General features: G+C 46.6%; 1 protein-coding gene across 4 annotated transcripts in view; it reads right to left on the reverse strand.

The window, feature by feature from the left end:
* The window catches only part of NIPBL (NIPBL cohesin loading factor), a 185722-nt gene extending 180296 nt beyond the window's left edge, over window positions 1–5426 (reverse strand). For 3 of the 4 annotated variants that reach the window (XM_079760004.1, XM_079760003.1, XM_079760005.1), the window contains exon 1: window positions 4943–5426. The gene's annotated coding sequence lies outside the window, so the exon portion shown is untranslated. The remainder of the gene's footprint in view (window positions 1–4942) is intronic. The other variant, XM_079760006.1, reaches the window with a different exon arrangement.
* Between the last annotated feature and the right edge of the window lie 574 nt (window positions 5427–6000).

Genomic DNA, 6000 nt, shown 5'->3' on the forward strand with positions numbered 1-6000 from the left:
AAATAAGATAATATAATGGGGACATATTTGACACAATTCCTAACAAATAATAGGCCCTCAAAATCTTATCTAGCTGGCAATGCTAGATAAAACAAAAATAATCTCTACTAATAATAACACTTCGGGAATGAAAGACAATTAAAAAACAATTAAAATTGTTTTTAAATCAACTGTAAACACTAAAATTCCACTCTAGTAATTTAAAAAATAGTGTAAAAATAAAACTTGCAGGATTCATTATGTATTGTTTACTACAAACATAGTTAATCCACTTACATTTCTTAGGAGGGACATATATAAACTAGAGGCCCTCGGCCTGGCCTGCGCCCACTAGCAATCTGGGACCCCTTGGGGGATGTCGGATTGCTGTTTTTGGCCCGATTCCCACAGAACAGGCCAAGGGACCAAACCGGTGCTCGAATCCATGCACTGGGCCTCTAGTATGCATATAAGATCTTTGGTTAATCTCTTCCTGCCCTCCCCCTCCCCCCTGAGAACCCTCAGTCTGTTCCTTGTTTCCATGCCTGTGTGTTGAGCGTCTTGTCCCCTGGTGGTTAGCGTACATCACAGCTAACGGTCCCTTAGGCTTTTATACATAGAGATATATAGATAAACTCAATCAACCACACAAGGTCAGGATTTCTAATGTAAAAGTACTATTTTCATGGGGGAGGCGGGAACAAAAAAACAGATATACCTCTCTTAACCCTTTGCACTCGCTTGCTTTTTTCTCGATTCCTGCTACCGATGCTAACCGTGTCGAGTCACACTCTACATCCGAGTGCAAAAGGTTAATGAAGAAAAGCACCTTGGACTCAAGATAATTGAAAAAGTCTCCCTAGCCAGTTTTGCTCAGTGGATAGAGCGTCAGCCTGTGAACTGAAGGTTCCCGGGTTAGATTCCAGTCAAGGGTTGCAAGCTCAATCCCCAGTGTGGGGCGTGCAGGAGGCAGCCGATCAATGATTCTCTCTCATCATTGATGTTTCTATCTCTCTCTCCTCTCTTCTTCTCTGAAATCAATAAAAAATAATTGAAAAAGTCAAAAGTGGTATCAGTGTCAGCACTGAGCAATGCATAACACCATAATCAGAGCTCAGATATTTATTAAAGCAACATAAATCTAACAAAAAACTATTAAGAGTCAGGGAATCTCTTGTTGCCCCACTGACTCACTACATGAATCTATACCAAACACGTGGCCTTCTGATGTTGAGTTTTTCATCAAAAAATGGAAATCATGCTGGTCACTTCTTTCACAGGGAAATGAGAATATTTATAAAGGAATTCGGTCACTTTGAAAGAGGACCAATTTAAAAATACAAAGACAACTGCTAAAAATAGAGAAAACTCTACTTTAAAAGTGTATTTTTAAATGACTTTCAAAGGCTAGATGAGCTCATAAATAACTACCAAAGTCAACTTAGTATGCTCAAGATATTAAAACAAACATATTCAACTAAACAGTTAATTATCAGACTTCTATAAAGTTCCTAGTCAGTAATTTCCTATTCGTTTTATGGCAAATAAATGTGACAAACAGAACTGAAGTGACATTTCTCTAAAAGGAATTTTTATTTACTTCAGTCTTTCCAATCACTTCATATGGAGCTGAGTAAAATTTCAGAATTACATACAAATTATGCTTTTCCTAATAAGCAATGGGATAGGAAAAGTTAAATGAAATTATATAAAACTCAAACTTTTTAGTTTTTATTTACTTATATTATTAACTTTTACATCTTATTTTTAGAAAGTAAAAATACCACATTATATGTCAAAATATAACACAGGCAGGTTCAAATGTTTCTCGCAGTTTAATGATGAATTGGTACTGAAAAAAATTAAATATGAAATTAGGAAGCCTTAAAAAAATACATGTTTGAGCTGGATAGTCCAAGTCCAAATAAAGAAAATTTCCTGTGAGAATTGATACGGCTTTGCTCACAATATTTTTGATATTAGTAATTTTTACTATGCAGAAAACTAAAACTGCATTTATCACCATACTGAAAACTTTCTTTTCCTCCCCAAAGAGAATCTCAAATAGTCTTTCTTTCTTCAAATATAATATTTTTCTTCTTAAAGGAGGACAGTATTTTAATGATCACTAGCATAGGTTTAAAATGCTTTTAAATAACTAGTAAACAAATGTTGAATGGCTTTAAAAGGAAGCATCCTATATACTCTCCTCAAAACACTAACAACAATTATTTAATATTCCATTTTAATTTTATTTACTAGATTTTCATTATTTATGTGAAAACTGATTTCAATTATTATAAGTTATTGTTAATTCTGCAGACTAAAGAGAAACAGTAAACCAAAATGTTGAAATTTCCTTTAGGCATATTAGGAAATATTTCTCCAAATAATATAACTAGCATTGTAAGATTACTGGAACACTAAGGTTGTCTCCTTTCACTGAATTAAAAAAAATAATGGAAATATAGGATTAACCACTGGTGACGTCCCAACCCATACAGAGGAAGCACAGCAGGCTATTCATAATCTCTAGGGAAACACAAATTACTCATTCCAACTAAGTTATCAAAAATTTAAAGTTCCAGCTTAGGTTTTATTCAAGTTTTATGTTCTCTCCATTAAAAATAACCTAATCAGTTAACCAAATAAAAAATAATTTCAATTTACTTGAAAGAAATGTTTATGCTATCTTAATAAAAGCTATCACACAATCTATATTAGAGATTGCTAACTATATACAATTGGGAAAACAAGACATGATAAGAATTAATTCACTTTAATTCCAAAGCCACTAGAAAAAAAGTCACATAAAGAGATACCTTACACAGAAACATGTGTGTAAGAAAGCTCCCTTTAAGTGTAAAACTCTAAAAGTTCCTTCTGTTGATGAAAACTAAGCAAGGAGAACTCCTTCCCACTATGTTCATCCCTTGGCAGGTCTCCGTATTTTATTTACATAAAAGTTGTAAAGACAATTACAGGTTCAAACAAGGGCCTTTTAAACATTTATACTGAAGCCCTCATCTGCCTCCCCAACCCAAACCCTCTGCTTAAGACGTGAAGTGTTTCTCCTTTCTGTGTTCTCTGCCCCGCGCAGGCCCCCATTCACATGCCCCCCACCCGGCGCAGGCCTGAGGCCCCGCAGCAAACAGTGTCTAACAGGAGCAGGCAGCACAAAGACAGGAATGGGAGATTAGTGGGAGGGAGGGAGGCCGGCATTGGGGCTCAGCAGGAGCTTCGGGCTTTTTAAAATTCAAACTGCTCCCTGACCAATACAAATCACGGACACGCCACTGACTACTACACGGATTTATAGCATTAAAAACACGCCTAGTACGTGACAGCTATATTAACTTCACTCTTTTTAACATTTTTCCATACGTTTGCAGTCAATGTGGCACAACTTAGTTTTAAGCAGAATGCTAAACTCAAAAAATAACCTTCAGAAAAGTTACTCATGCTACAATGACAACTCAACAAGACACGCAAAATTAGAACCAATGTAACATCCACCAGTAAAACCGGAGACTTTGTTCATCAGTGCTGCTTCATTTTAACCAACGAAGATTTCCCTGCCGTGACCACGATACAAAGTCTCAGAGGCGTCTAACCCAGGTACATTTATCTTCCTATGCAATGTGTAACATAAACTTTTAAATGGGCTGTCTTTCCTCTCTACCGACCTCATGCCTCCATAAACACGCTCAAGACACTCAACTTACACTTGAACTAGCTTTTAAGATACAACTTGGGTTTTACTCCAGCATGTACAGAGACATTTTGACCTATTAAAATGACACCTCTCTCATTACACAGTCAAACATCCTGGGCACCAACAGCCAATGACAACCCTGGGACCTCAAGAAGATCTGCCTGGACACGAAAGGATGGCACCTTCTACCTTTTTTAAAAAAAAAACAACACAACCTCCCAGGGATTTTAAGCCTAATTCATGTGTATACTTTGGAGAAAGAGAAAAAAAAAATTGGTTTCACCTGTGTCTCAGCGCCATCCAAAACCCTTTTTCCTACTTCTCCTCGGTGAGATCAGGAAGTGCCTAAGCATTTCACGTCCAGTCGCTGGAAACTGTCCTTATATAACACACACCAATGCACAGTGGCCGGGGAAAGCCTGTCAAGTACTTTCTACGTGTCTCTGAAGAAAGTCCATGTGCAACAGACACTGTCAAACAACAACAGAAAAGCTCTTTGGGGGAGTGGGGGGGGGCGGGGGGTAGAGGCAGCGTCCCCCACACTAGGGTTTTCTGTATTCCATATTCGTGCGAACCACTGAATTCTTTAAAAAAAAAAAAAAAAGAAAAGAAAAAAAGAAAATGAGTCTTTCCTTAACTTTCCAACGGCCACACAAGTTTTACCCCGGGCAGGAATCACCACAGGCTCCGCGTCCGAGTATTTACATTCGTCTCCCTAACTGAAACTACTTCCTCCCTTCATGGGGTCACAGGGGGAAGGAGGGGGGTTGTTTGTTTCGCTGGGACGTTCCCCGCTCCCGGGCCGGGAAAGTTGTAAATATGGGGACGCCCAGGGCACCCTCCGCCGCTCCGCGGTATTGTTTCCGCCTCCTCACGGGCCGGGGCTCGTCTCCCGGGCGAGGCCTGTCACCGAGCGGCGGCGGCGGCGGCGGCAGCCCCGCGCAGCCCGCAGCGCTCCTAATCCCCGGGCTCAAGTAGACGCCGCTGGCCCGCGGCCTGCGCTCTCCGCCGGGCCTACGCCTCCCCGGCCGCCCGGCAGGACCGTCCCCGCCGCCGGAGCCGGCCGGAGAGGGGACGGACCGCCGCCGAGCAGGGCGGCAGCCACCCGAGGGGAGCCAACTCCACACTCGCCGCCGAGGGGACCTGGGCCGCCAGGGGAGCGCGGGGAGGGGAGCGCCGAGGAGGGAGAGACGCTGGGACCTGGCGCCGCCGCCGCCGCCGCCGCCGAAATAAAGAGCAGGAATTTACCTGGGCGAATCGGCGTCGGAATCCGGGGAGGCCGAGGCCGCGGCGGCCGGAGACTATAATCCGGGCCGGGAGGGGGGGTGGCTACGGCTCCTCTTCCGTCTCCTCAGTGCGGGGAACATGTAGAGCCGGGGGGAGACCAGCCGAGAAGACAAATCGCTGCTTCTTCTTCCTCCTCCTCCTCCTTCTCCCACATAGAAACACTCACAAACACCCGGCCGGGGCCCGAGCTACCGGGGGGGCATCGCCGCCGGCCCGGGAACCAATCCTCCTGTCGGCGGGGGCGTCCCTCCCTGCGGCTTGGTGGTGTCGGGTGAGTCGGTACCGACGGAGGGAGGGGGGGGAGGGCGGGGGGGAAGGAGCCCTGTGTGTGTGTCTCTCTCGTTCCGTCTCTCCCTCTCAGAACAAAATGCCGACCGGAAGTGCAGCTGCAGGAATGACTCCCTCCACCGGCGCCAAACACTAACAACCACCCCCTCTTCCCCACTCCACTTCCGCCACCGCCGCCGCCGCCGCCGCCGCCGCCGCCACTTGGGCTCGCGTCCTCGGCCGCGCCGCGCCGTTCCGCGCCGCTCCCCGGGCCCGGCGGCGAGGCGGCGAGGCGGCGGCGCTCCTGCGCGGGGGCCCCGCTCCGCCTCAGGGCGGCCGTGGCTGTGGCCTGGGCCGGCCGAGCCTGCGCGGCGGAGGCGGCGGCGTCTTGGCGGCGGCGCGGGCGGGCCGGCTCGCCAGGGTCTGGAGCTTCCTGGAGGCCGAGCGGCGCGGGGTCGGGCTTCGCTGGTGGTCGTGTGCGTGGGGGGCGCTGCGGCCCGGCCCGGCCCGGCTCGCAGGCCGCACCCGCGGCCCCGGCAGGTCGTCATTGGCTTTCGGGAGCCGAGCTCGGGGCGGCCGCGCGGAGGACGCCCGCGATCCGACGGCGACGGTGCATTTTTTTTTTTTTTCCCAATGGTCTTCCTGCAGCCCGGCGGCTGGATGGATGGATGGATGGATGGATGGTCCACCTTCTCTCCTCGGGAGAGGCCGGGCGTTACGCCCGTTTCTGCATTATTTTCTGCGGAGCCAGG

Source organism: Cnephaeus nilssonii (assembly GCF_951640355.1).
Source record: "Cnephaeus nilssonii genome assembly, chromosome: 2".
Lineage (NCBI taxonomy): Eukaryota > Metazoa > Chordata > Mammalia > Chiroptera > Vespertilionidae > Cnephaeus > Cnephaeus nilssonii.